Here is a 14164-nt window from a genome sequence, read left to right on the forward strand (position 1 = left end):
GTTATCTATTTTAAATTACCGTTATTGAGTAGGTAGAAAAATTTTATTCAGTCACGGTAACGGCTTGTTGAAAGATTTTCAGGTTTTGCAGCTTTAGAAGAGTTGACGGGCACGTTCGCACACCGTATCAATTTTGATAAAATCGAGCTGATTTTCTCTGGACTTAACAATTTTAGTGATGTTGCTTCGAGTGCGTGGATCCCAGACCATTGAAGCATATTCTATAATAGGTCGGATAAATGGTTTCTATGCCAAATGTTTTAACTTCCTCGGCTAGACATATTACAAATGAAATATTTCAGTTGTATTTATAAAAAGCAAACACATATTGTTTTCCCTTCCCAAATTAGTTTACCCTGGCCATTAGGAGGGCGCTTGAATGTTTAGTTGCTCACACTTTTAGTCTGCTGTTTTGAAGGCAGGCGTAAATGGCCGGAGGCATTAGCAGTCATACATTTCCTCAACGTGCGCATAATACGACCAACGCATCTGTAAAATTAGCGTGGGTATTTAAAGCCATTTTATTTGCATTCTGGTAGCGCGGCATTTGTGTACTACCAAGATGACCACTGCTGAACAGCCGTGCTTTGCTTTCAATGTGTCGGACTTTCAGGATAAGGGGGGTCCTCGCCAATTTTTAAACGAAATTCCAAATTGTGCTCTTGGCTACCTTAAGAAGCGTATCGAACAAGGAACCCAAAAGTTGAAGATTTTATTGTTGCGCATCAATTCTGTAATCTGGCGGATTTGTTCTGTGAACTTATAAAAGTGTAATGTGTTTGTACATGGGATACTCCATCTCAACTACAACACACCAAGGTTCATCTAGTGAATAAAAATAGGATGAAATGTTTTGTAAAACTATCGGCCAACTCTCCATTTTTGTAACAGCTCACTAAGATGAAACATTTATTTTGCACACGTTGAGCAAAGCCTTCAAATGGGATTACCTTGAAAAGCAATGCCAACTTCGCTTTTCTATGGAAGCCTAAAACTAGTATACAGTACTTTCCTTTCCCGAACACACCACATCTTCGGTTGATCCCAGCTTAGATTTCGTTATATGTACCTTCGCGGTAGGTTGAAGGCTCACTCCAGCCCTGGGACGACGGGGTTCACGAGCATTGAGGGTATAACTTCACAAGACGAGACAGGGGCGAAGCTAGCTCCAGATGCGGATGACTCCACAACTTCACCAAAGATGTTACTGGCGGCAAACAGAAGGCGACACGAAGCATGGTAGTAGAGAATAATCTATTTTCAATATTTTCAAAGAGGTCATCGGGAAACCACGCAAGTTGTGCAGCCCGGACCGCTTCTTTGTCTACGCTTGTGCCAACAATGCTACGCCCAACTTCTCTCTTCTTCGTCTTTGTGACAGTATTGCCACAAAATTACACTTTGGGACTCATTTTGTTTGTGTCGTTATTAGCGCGTGGGAGCACACAACTATTTTATACTGTGTTTCGAGCCAAGCAGCCGTTTTTTTCTACCGTGCCCTTCGTCCAACTGACCTGTATGATTCCCGTTCTCGCTGTTATCCTGGAGTGTATTTGTTTTATTATCAATCATGTTCTTTATCAACTTTGATGTCTGTGGAGGCAGAGGGTCCCTGGATAATTTCATGCAGATCAAAAACTGCCGAAACCGAACTGCCTTCAAGTGTTCACTTTGTTGGCTACTTCGTCGCCTCTTTTTTTTTATTTACGCGTAACGCAAGGCAGCTCCAATAAATGTAATTTCATAGTGGTTCTTGCTTTGTGTTTCAACTTTGCTTTCCAATGCGTGGCATCTGGGTTAGGTTTTAAATACTTTCACACTAAACTTGAGCAAATAGCCATGCAAACTGAAAACTTGCCAGCCGCCGACCGCAAGGTCCGCACCCTAAGAGCGCAGCCACCATAAAAAAGGCAACACGCAGAGCCACCACCTTTCAATGCGTCCTTTACGGTGGTTCGGATTCTCTCAATGCGTCCTTTAGGGGGTCGGATTCTCTCCCCCATTGTACAAACCATTACAAGGCTTAACAGCGGCCGAGGCACATGCGGCACAAAGAAAATAAAACACATGCCAAACATATAGTACCATTCAATGCGTCCTTTAGGGGGTCGGATTCTCTCCCCCATTGTACAAACCATTATAAGGCTTAACAGCGGCCGAGGCACATGCGGCACAAAAAAAAATAAAACACACGCCAAACATATAGTACCCATAAAGCTAACAACAGCCGAGGCACATGCGGCAGAAAAAGATAAAACACACGCCAAACATATAGTGCCCAAAAACCTGAAACAGCGCCATAACCCTACATAAACCAAAGCATTAGTTCCCCGAACGGGGCACGTTGAGTAATCTTGGTGACGATGATGGCGACACTGCGGACGCCTAGCAACCATACTCTTGCTGTAATCTACCGAGGCTACGAGTTGTAAGGTGAAGGGCAGAAACCATAAACGGTGGCCGTCGGAGCCCAGGTCAAGCTCCGGCGGATGGGCTTCCTGTCTGTTTATCAGGGAGGGAGCTCCGGGACCTCTCTAGGCATCAGGGTAAACCGAGCGAAGGAAGTACCCCCGTCCCCTGCTTTTTTCAATATAGCATGGCGTTTTCTTTTCCCACCGATCCACTGATCGACCCCCTAAAAGGGGCCGCACCGAAGTACTAGCTAAAGGTAAATCAGAACATTTCCACAAATTTCTTGTCATTCACTCTGCAGAAACCACTCCTGTTGCAAAGGAGTCTGTCATTCTGTTGGCAAAATGCATTGAGTCAGCTGTTGGACCAGACTATGATGCTAAGAAACTGGCATCGGGTGATCTACTGGTTGAAGTAAAAAGCAAAAATCAGAGTGAGAACCTACTGAAACAGACTACATTGGCCAACTTGACTGTCACTGTGACGCCACACCGGACCCTCAACTCCTCGCAAAGAGTCATATCAGAGGAAGAACTAGAGTCTGAGACGGAAGCAGATTATGAGGCACTCCAACCTCAAGGTGTAACTGCAGTAAAACGAATCGTAATCCGGAAAGCAAATCAATAAACTCCGACAAAGCATCTAATCCTAACGTTTGATTGCACAACGCCTCCAGAAAAGGTCAAAGTGGGTTTTCTTAGCTGCAACGTACGACCGTATGTACCAAATTCGAGGCGCTGCTTTAAGTGCCAACGATACGGCCATGGAACAACAATCATGCAGAGCAAAGTAGACATGTGGCAACTGTGCTGAGACAGGTCACTCCTCAGAAGCTTGTGAAAGCACCACTCAGATGTGCCCGAATTGCAGCGGACCGCACGCTGCTTATTCGCGTGCGTGTACACAATTCAAGGCCGAAAAGGAAATAATTCACATAAAAGTAAATGAAAACATCATCTATCCAGAAGCGCTCCTAAAACACAAGCTGCTTTCGGCCACATCGTACGCAGACACCGCCCGCCGGGGGTTGGGGCGGCATTTGGTCAGCACGGCAACACAATGCAGTCTTCTTGATGACGTTATTAGCGCGTGGGAGCACACAACTATTTTATACTGTGTTTCGAGCGAAGCAGCCGTTTTTTTCTACCGTGCCCTCCGTCCAACTGACCTGTATGATTCCCGTTCTCGCTGTTATCCTGGAGTGTATTTGTTTTATTATCAATCATGTTCTTTATCAACTTTGATGTCTGTGGAGGCAGAGGGTCCCTGGATAATTTCATGCAGATCAAAAACTGCCGAAACCGAACTGCCTTCAAGTGTTCACTTTGTTGGCTACTTCGTCGCCTCTTTTTTTCTTATTTACGCGTAACGCAAGGCAGCTCCAATAAATGTAATTTCATAGTGGTTCTTGCTTTGTGTTTCAACTTTGCTTTCCAATGCGTGGCATCTGGGTTAGGTTTTAAATACTTTCACACTAAACTTGAGCAAATAGCCATGCAAACTGAAAACTTGCCAGCCGCCGACTGCAAGGTCCGCACCCTAAGAGCGCAGCCACCATAAAAAAGGCAACACGCAGAGCCACCACCTTTCAATGCGTCCTTTACGGTGGTTCGGATTCTCTCAATGCGTCCTTTAGGGGGTCGGATTCTCTCCCCCATTGTACAAACCATTACAAGGCTTAACAGCGGCCGAGGCACATGCGGCACAAAGAAAATAAAACACATGCCAAACATATAGTACCATTCAATGCGTCCTTTAGGGGGTCGGATTCTCTCCCCCATTGTACAAACCATTATAAGGCTTAACAGCGGCCGAGGCACATGCGGCACAAAAAAAATAAAACACACGCCAAACATATAGTACCCATAAAGCTAACAACGGCCGAGGCACATGCGGCAGAAAAAGATAAAACACACGCCAAACATATAGTGCCCAAAAACCTGAAACAGCGCCATAACCCTACATAAACCAAAGCATTAGTTCCCCGAACGGGGCACGTTGAGTAATCTTGGTGACGATGATGGCGACACTGCGGACGCCTAGCAACCATACTCTTGCTGTAATCTACCGTGGCTACGAGTTGTAAGGTGAAGGGCAGAAACCATAAACGGTGGCCGTCGGAGCCCAGGTCAAGCTTCGGCGGATGGTCTGCCTGTCTGTTTATCAGGGAGGGAGCTCCGGGACCTCTCTAGGCATCAGGGTAAACCGAGCGAAGGAAGTACCCCCGTCCCCTGCTTTTTTCAATATAGCATGGCGTTTTCTTTTCCCCCCGATCCAATGATCGACCCCCTAAAAGGGGCCGCACCGAAGTACTAGCTAAAGGTAAATCAGAACATTTCCACAAATTTCTTGTCATTCACTCTGCAGAAACCACTCCTGTTGCAAAGGAGTCTGTCATTCTGTTGGCAAAATGCATTGAGTCAGCTGTTGGACCAGACTATGATGCTAAGAAACTGGCATCGGGTGATCTACTGGTTGAAGTAAAAAGCAAAAATCAGAGTGAGAACCTACTGAAACAGACTACATTGGCCAACTTGACTGTCACTGTGACGCCACACCGGACCCTCAACTCCTCGCAAAGAGTCATATCAGAGGAAGAACTAGAGTCTGAGACTGAAGCAGATCATGAGGCACTCCAACCTCAAGGTGTAACTGCAGTAAAACGAATCGTAATCCGGAGAGCAAATCAATAAACTCCGACAAAGCATCTAATCCTAACGTTTGATCGCACAACGCCTCCAGAAAAGGTCAAAGTGGGTTTTCTTAGCTGCAACGTACGACCGTATGTACCAAATTCGAGGCGCTGCTTTAAGTGCCAACGATACGGCCATGGAACAACAATCATGCAGAGCAAAGTAGACATGTGGCAACTGTGCTGAGACAGGTCACTCCTCAGAAGCTTGTGAAAGCACCACTCAGATGTGCCCGAATTGCAGCGGACCGCACGCTGCTTATTCGCGTGCGTGTACACAATTCAAGGCCGAAAAGGAATTAATTCACATAAAAGTAAATGAAAACATCATCTATCCAGAAGCGCTCCTAAAACACAAGCTGCTTTCGGCCACATCGTACGCAGGCACCGCCCGCCGGGGGTTGGGGCGGCATTTGGTCAGCACGGCAACACAATGCAGTCTTCTTGATGACGTGTTGCTGTCCCAACCCCCAGCTCAGCAGCCACCTGCTGCCTCTACAACACCTGTAGAGGCTGCGGGGGCCCCGACTCTTGCCGGACTGCCTTTGGTAGTCCAGAGTAGTCAGGAATCGCCCAGTGTGGCGACTCCAATCAATATGGCTATTGCGATCGCCGCTGGGAGCTCTGCCACTCTCACTGTTACCTCTCCACCGCCCCTAGGGACACCTGAGGGCACGGAGGAGATGGACACGACATGGCCCACAAAAGCGTCCATCCTAGCCCCGCCTCCTGCCCAGCCCGCGGCGCTTGCGGCTAGAAACAAATGCACCCGAAAGGGTGCCAACTCCAGGGGGCCCAGTCCGCTGGACACCTCCCAAACATCTGATGAGGAAGTGGACGTCGGACCGTTCCTGTCTGCATCGCTGCGCAAGGAACGGGCTGCAGCATCCAAACCAACAGAAAAGCCAAAGAAAGACGCTCCAAGAATACAAGCCTTGATAGACAAATCATGAACCCACACACACATTCCAGAAGCTCCTAAAGGTACATAATGGGAACTGAAAATATCATCCAGTGGAACTGTAGAGGCCTCCTTAAAATCTTCATGATGTCTACGAAATATTGCATTCCAATCAGCCAAGTGTGATGTGTCTACAAGAAACACATTTAAACTCCAAACACACAAATCTCTTGAATAGTTACATGAAATTTAGGAAGGACAGGGATGGTGGTGGGACATCTTCAGGTGGTGTGGTCATCATTGCCCGAAAATTATTGGCATGCCACCCTATCCAATTACAGACTCTCCTTGAGGTTATTGCCATTAGAAACATAATTTTCAATAGGCTAAAACAGTGTGCTCCATCTACACCCCTCCTGATTTCCAGCTTTAAAGCTCCGATTTCGAGGGCCTTGTAGATCAGCTACCAGAACCTTTCATTCTTATAGGTGACCTCAATGCACACAACACTCTTTGGGGCTGTCTCCGCACGGATGCTCGAGGTCGCCTAATCGAAAAATTTTAATATCTTTAAGGGCATGCCTATTTAACAAAAACAAGCCTACATACCATAAGATAGGACACAACCCTTATTCACACATCGACTTGGCCATTGGCTCTGCAGTACTCTTTCCACCACTTGAGTGGTATGTTGGCACTAACCTATATGGCAGTGACCACTTCCCTACCTCACTAACATACAGAGATAAAGCTCTAACAGTTCCCCCTCCCATTCCAAGTTTATAGAAGCAAGAGCAAACTGGAACACATTCACAGAGACATCTCAACTACACTACACAGACATAACACACTTACCTCTAGAGAAGGCAACCCAGCTCGCCACGGAGCACCTTCTCGCCGCCGCCAAAAAGTCAATACCCCAGGCCTCTGGGGTACCCGCGCAACCCAAGAAGGCCCTGGTGGAATGGCGACTGCAAGCGTGCGTGGGAGGCCCAGAACAAGGCGTGGGGCATCCTCCGTAGACACCCCAAAAGTTTTAACCTTATTTCTTTCAAAAGAGCAAAGGCATTAGGTAAGCGTGTGCGCCGTGAGGAAAAACGGGAGAGCTTGCGCGCCTTTCTCACATACACCAATTCATACACGGACACCCACAAGGAATAGACCCGAATACGTAAACTAAAAGGACAACACACACATAGCCTGCCCCTGGTTAGCACTACAGGGGACACCCTGGAAGATCAGGCTTGCACACTTGCACAACACTTCCAACACGTGTCACGTTCTGCACACTATACAGTCACTTTTGTGCAAAACAAAACATCAGCCGAAAAGAAGCCTCTACGCGACAACAACAGTCAAAGTCTGCAAACAACTGTGAATTTACACTCCATGAGCTGAAGATTGCTCTTGCCACTTTTAAACCTTCTGCTCCAGGTGCAGACAACATTACATACACTATGATTCAACACTTACATGCAGACACCCTTGAGACACTCCTGCACCTATACAACCGAATATGGCTATCGGAGCACCTTCCAAGGCTTTGGAGGGAGGCCATAGTTGTGGCTTTTCTGAAAGAAGGGAAGGAGCCTTCTTCTCCCGCAAGCTATAGACCTATTGCCCTGACAAGCTGCCTGTGCAAGCTCTTCGAGAAGACGATTAACCGGAGGCTCGTGTACTTTCTTGAGTACTATGGTCTTCTCGAGAGCTGCCAGGCAGGCTTCCGGGCAGGGCGATCCACAAATGATCAGCTTGTTGCATTAGAATCATACATTAAGGATGCCTTTATACACAAACAGCATTGCAAAACCGTATTTTTTGACATCGAAAAAGCGTACGATACGGCATGGCATTACGGCATCCTTGCAGACTTAAAATCTTATGGTGTAACTAGTAATATGTTGAACACTCTTGATAGTTACTTGTCCAAACGAACATTTCGTCTGAGAGCCGGGTCGGCACTGTTAAGAGTTCACATTCAAGAAAATGCCGTGCATCAAGGCGGAGTTTGGAGCTGCACGCTGTTTATCGTCAGGATGAATTCGCTTTGGAAAGCTTTGCCTTCATCGATTTCCTGTTTAGTGTATGTAAATGATGTACAAATATCTTTTAAGTCTTGTAACATATTCATTGTTAACGTCAAGTCCAGCTTGTGGTAAAGAAACTCTCTCGCTCGGCAGACGAAAATAGTTTCAAACTTAATCCCACAAAACGCACCTGTGTCGTATTGTCAAGGAGACGTGGAGTAAGGCCCGATCCTAAAATAAACCTCAATGGTGACCCAATCGCTGTTAAAAAGGAACACAAGTTTTTGGGTGTGGTGATGGAGGAAAACTTACATTCATCTCTCACATCAAACAACTCAAACAAAAATGTCTAAAAGCAATTAATATTTTGAAAGTCTTGTCTCACCAATCATGTAGTGCAGATAAACAACTCCCGCTGCGCCTTTATACCGCTTTGGTAGGGTCTCGTTTGGATTACGGTAGTGTTGTCTACGGGTCGGCTACAAAAACAGCGCTAAAAATGCTCGACCCAGTGCTGAACCTAGGGCTTCGCCTCTCGTGTGGTGCTTTCTGTAGAAGCCCTGTCCAAAGCCTGTATGTGGAATGTGACAAATGGTGCCTGGAGTACCAGCGAATTTCTGTTGATGTTTTATATGCTTGTAAAATATCATCAATCGACAACCACCCGTTTTAAACCTGTTTTTATGGATACATCCACTTCACAGCTGCTTTAAATCACCCATCCGTTTTTGTTCCTTTCTCACAAAGAGTGAGAGAGGAGGCGCCTGTACTTAATGTCTCGTTTTAACACATCTTGAAATCATCTTGCATTGATTTTATAGCACCATGGCACCTTCGCACTGTGTCGTGTGACTTATCTTTCATCCAAGTCGGTAAAAATAGGGCACCGAGAAATGCGATCCTGCAGCACTTTCTGGCACTGCAGGAGAAGTACCAGTGTACAGAATGTTATAGCGATGCCTCTAAAACTGCCTGCGCTGTGTCATGTGCTGCGCACGGACCAAGTATTAAAGCTTCTGAATCCATGAATGTAACGTGTAGCATCTTTACAGCAGAGGCTTATGGAATCTTTCTTGCTGTGAATCACATTGTCCAATGTCATATCCCAAAATCTGTCATTTACACTCATTCACTAAGTGTCGTACGGGCGTTATCATCCAGAAAGAAATAAAAAAATTACTTCATAAATCTTTTTCTTAGGACAATTATGTCGGCATATGGCGCCAACCTTAAGGTAACTGTTTGTTGGGCCCCAGGTCACTCGGGGATCACTGGAAATGAGACGGCAGATGAAATGGCTGCTGCTGCACTCACAAACACGGTGCACATAACAACAGTACCCTACACCGACTTGAAACCACACATAAAACAACGACTACGCAAAACATGGCAAAAACATTAGAATGAACAGACAGACAACAAACTCCACATTGTACAACCACACTTGCTACGATACACAACCGATTCACACAACAGACACACAGAAGTTGCCTTGGTAAGGTTACAGATAGGCCACACACATGTAACAACACACTCCCACCTGCTCAATGGATCCCCAAGACCCATGTGCAGCGGGTGTGGAGAAGGCCTATCCGTAATCCACATACTCATTCAATGTAAGGCACTTGACATAACACGGCGCAAACACTTCCCACAGCTGTACATACGACATATTCCACGAAACCCGTCATACTTCTTAGGAGACAAGCCCTTGTTTTCAGCCAAATGTGTTTTTAAGTTTCTTGCTGACATAAAAGTTTTACACCTCACCTCTTATCATGCATCTTGACAACCTGGCCCTTTGCACCAGTCATCTTCATTATGTTGCTGTTTACTTTATTTTTACTGAAATGTTCTACTTTTACTTCCATGTCACTCTCATGTAATCAATATTGTTTGGCGCTCTTTGCCCTCAGTCGGCCTTGCGCAAGTAAACTCCAAACATCATCATCATCATCAAAGCGTTAGTTCCGCAACGTGTGACACAGAATGGAGTATTCCTTGTCTGTCAAAGTGAGGGAGAAGGCGCTGACACTTCGTTCGCCACACCTTTTAATGTGGAATGATTCTATAACTTCTCTGGTGGTTTTGTCCCGAAATTTTGATGAAACCGAAGCCTCGCAAAAAATGTGTGTACAACTACACGCAGAACAGGTTTTTTGGGCACTATATGTTTGGTGTGTGTTTAATCTTTTTTTGTCGCATGTGCCTCGGCCGCTGTTAAGTATTGTAATGGTTTGTATAACGGAGGAGGGAATCCGACCACGTGTACTCTGGATGGTATATATGTGTATGTTTTCCAATAAACGAGTAGTTGCGAGTAAGCGCCGTGCTGTCTACGTCTTCCTTCGTTCCGGTTTTTTGAGCGCTTTTGTTTACCCCCAAGATGAACACATACCAACAGCCCAACTTTCCGTTCTTCTAAAGAATGGGCTTGGCCGTATGCCGCAATGGTGTTACATGGTGATCGTGCATGCAAAGTGCGGACAGTGCTTCTCACGCATATCCACAAGACCTATGGTAACGTCAGTCATGCGGCTAGGATGGACCGTGTCTGAAGCCCTTTTCTCCCAGACAAACTGGGCTCTGTCATCAGCACCGTTATACTAAAATATCCGTTTCCATATGGATTGGTGGGGCAAGCTGCGACCACTTTACGCGAGTTCGTGGAGTGCCTCAGGGGTCGATTTTTTGCGCCTGTGTTTAATATTATGATGTTGCCAGTTGCCTGACTTGCCGTTGAGTCGTCGACGCGAAAGATATGACGGTATGAACCGTCCGAATTTACTTGCGTTGAGAAACCTTGACAGTCACGCATAAATGTTCTCAATACGGTCATCTTACACTTAAGGTGAAAAAACAGCAGTTGTAGCTCTGGACAGTGTTTTGTACCGTCCCAAACTGGGTATCTCATCAACTATACTGAAACTCTACCGCCAACCGTAGGAACTTCGTGTGCTAAGGTTGCCGCAAGTGCCCTCATCACACCGTGTAGGACGTTCTACTCCAGTACACTTGCTCACTGGGAAGAGGTTTTGCTGCGCAGACACCGCGTTGGAGTAACCCTTCCACCTGCTGAGACCTGGGTGTGGCCACCAGGCTGCCAGGAACCTGTTGAATGACACCCGCCCATCTTAACAGCGCATGCCAAACAAGCTAATACGAATCATCTATTACGGGCGTGTACTTCAGTCACCTCAGTGAGAAGTCGACGCCTTAGAGGTATTCGCCTTCATCCTGGAAAACACCCCGACCTCCGGCGGTGCCTCGGGGACCCCACCACCGCTTCCTTTTTGCTTCCCTCCGAGAGACGGGTGCCTACCTGTATCTTAAATGTTATTTTTATGCCAACGGGCATATTATCGCAAACAAATACTGCAAAAACTCTATCATCGCCCGAATCTCTTGTCGCTTCCCTGCCTATCGTTATTCGGGAAGACGTGCAAGAAGCACTAGAAATCCATGCCCCACTAAGCCCGTCGAGAACACCAAGCCTTGACTTACGCCGCCACCATTCGGAATCGCTACGCTTCAAACATCAGTACTAGTGTTGCAGTTTCAAAATTGCCGTCATGTGTACGAAGAACTGTAGTTTTTTCTGGCCAGGATTATAGCGCCAAAGAATCGTTACCTGACCCGCGGAAACTTCAGCCATGGCCAGCTTTCCGAGGCATACAACAAGAAAGGAGATGGGCCATTACTCGGGCTGTGCACGTACTACCGGCGCTTTATAGAAAATGTCGCAAAAATCGGTGAACCCTTAGCGTTCTTCACAATAGAAATTACTTAGTTCTGCCAGAAGGAAGCGCAGCAGAACGCTTTCTTTCAGTTTGGAAATCGCCTACAGCGTCCGCCTGTGCGTGCTCATATTGACGAGTTCGCCGGAAAGAAATGCACACAGACGCGGGTGACGTAGGCTCGGCTCCTGTTCTCATCTAAGGGCAGAACGGCTGCGAAAAAGCTACCGTTTACGCCAGCCTCAATGTATCGAAAGAAGAAAAAACTATTCAGCCACTTCAGAACAACGCCTCGCCATAATATGGGTCATTTCGTCAAGCGTATGTCTACAGCAGGCTATGTATTGTGGTAACAGCATACCATGCGTGCTGTTGGCTCACATATTTGAAGCAGCCCTCTCGAGCCTTTCACGGCGAGAGAGAGAGAGAGAGCCTGCAAAAACTCGACATGAACGTGCTTTTCACTTCGACGTACTGCCGAGGCTCAAACATCAAATTATAAATGATGTTTAAAATCAAATTATATATATATCAAACATCAAATTATACTTTACACCAGGGTGATTGTGAGGCTTGACCTCACAAATGCATTCTACACTGTTAAACACAACGGAACTCTTGAAAACGTGTAAAACTTTGAAGTTGGTCAAAAGACACACGGCTAGATCATAGATTTTTTGCTCTTACAGTACGGCCATCCTGACAACACGAAGGTTGAATCTGGCAAGTTGTATTTGGAGTGCAGAGGGCCACCGCAAAACTAAGTCATCTCGATTTTCCTTTTAAATATCCCCATGATTGGTTTTCCGAGAATCTCAGAAGAAATACACCTCCTGAATCACAGTCTGTACTCTCACGACGTTACCTTCTGTGTGGGTGGCGGCAATGACGGTTACTTGCAGAGTATACTACTTAAGGCAAAAACCGCCGACGAGTACATAAAACCAGAAGGTCTAGACTTCTCTCCTCAAAACTTAGAGGCGCTTCTCTCGGATTACCCAAAAAGGATAAAAATGAAGCACCCACCGAAAAACCATGAATTCAGGTATACGCCAGGAGACGCAACCCATCCCTTAACTAAAAATTATTGGGGCCTGGCCCTTGAAATTCAGTACAACGGTTACAACATCAAAGAACTTCCGACACTAGAAATACTTGCAGTAAACAAACCTGCTTATTTCGTGTACAGCAAACCGGCATTGAGAGATGAAACAGGACAGCCAAGTCAGACTTGTGCAGACATTCTAACTGGGTAGACTACCCTGCGTCACAATATTTGTTCTACCTAGACGTAGGGGAGCACTTGTAAGGATGCATACGCTATAATAAAAAAGTTATCACGCAGGGATTAGTTATGCCAATTCCTATGTCCATGGAGGGCTTTGAAGCACTACGACTGCACAACCCTCTCGACAAGGTGGGAGAAGCACAGAGAATAGGAACAGCGCAGCTTGAAATGGTCACCAGGATGTGGACTGGCGGACGCATCCTCATACACTACACATAAATTACGAAGAGAGATTCGGGGAGAAACACGACATTAAGCCTAGTGTCAGAGCACATTTAAATGTCCCGCCGTTGCCAAGGAAGCATGCACCAAACACACTATACGGAAGCATGAGGGCAGGGAAAAAGGTATACAGAAGTTCCCACACGCCGAGGACGTTGGTTACGTGGACGCCGCAGACTACAGCTGTCACGACCTCAAGGCCATATCGGTAGTTGACCCACAGGACCATTCCATCACCTCTGGCCGGGTTCCCACACCACCGGATGTCAGGGAACATGCGGCCACTGCACTCGCAATGACATCGTCCTCCCGAACCAAAGTGATCACTAGTGTAAAAGGGTTGAGAGTTGGGCGAGTTGGTAATGATGCATCTCGAAAAACAAACTGCGCGCAATATAACGGGGAGAAGAACACATGAAGACGGCACATGCACAGACTCGCAACTAGTTTATTATTGCGCAATACAAATCTTTAAATGCCCAAGCGCCCAATCGCCACGCCCCCAATGCGTCACATTTCTCGGTGCACTAAGCGGAAAATACAAAAAAACCGTAACAACAAAACCACAAAACGAACTTTGAGGCGCACGAATGGCAAAAAATCAGCTAAGATAACGGCATCATACATGGATTAAGACCCCCCTCCCATCCCAACACGCATGCCCAGAAGAGGCACCGAAATAGCGCTCAATGTGCATCTAAATATGTGACTTCTCGATTAAGCAGAGCGATAGAGGGATGACTGATGGAATCGGAACCAGCTTTTGTGATGTTGCTGGCTTCTACAATTTCCCGCATTTGCTGGTTTTTATGCCGGAAAAGGATTGCTGTGCACTCAAACATAGAGACACAATCAGGTCTGCATGCGCGGCAGTGAGAAGATAAG

Source organism: Haemaphysalis longicornis, unplaced genomic scaffold (genome assembly GCF_048455015.1).
Source record: "Haemaphysalis longicornis isolate Haplotype H1 unplaced genomic scaffold, Haemaphysalis longicornis Haplotype H1 scaffold_3, whole genome shotgun sequence".
NCBI classification, from domain to species: domain Eukaryota; kingdom Metazoa; phylum Arthropoda; class Arachnida; order Ixodida; family Ixodidae; genus Haemaphysalis; species Haemaphysalis longicornis.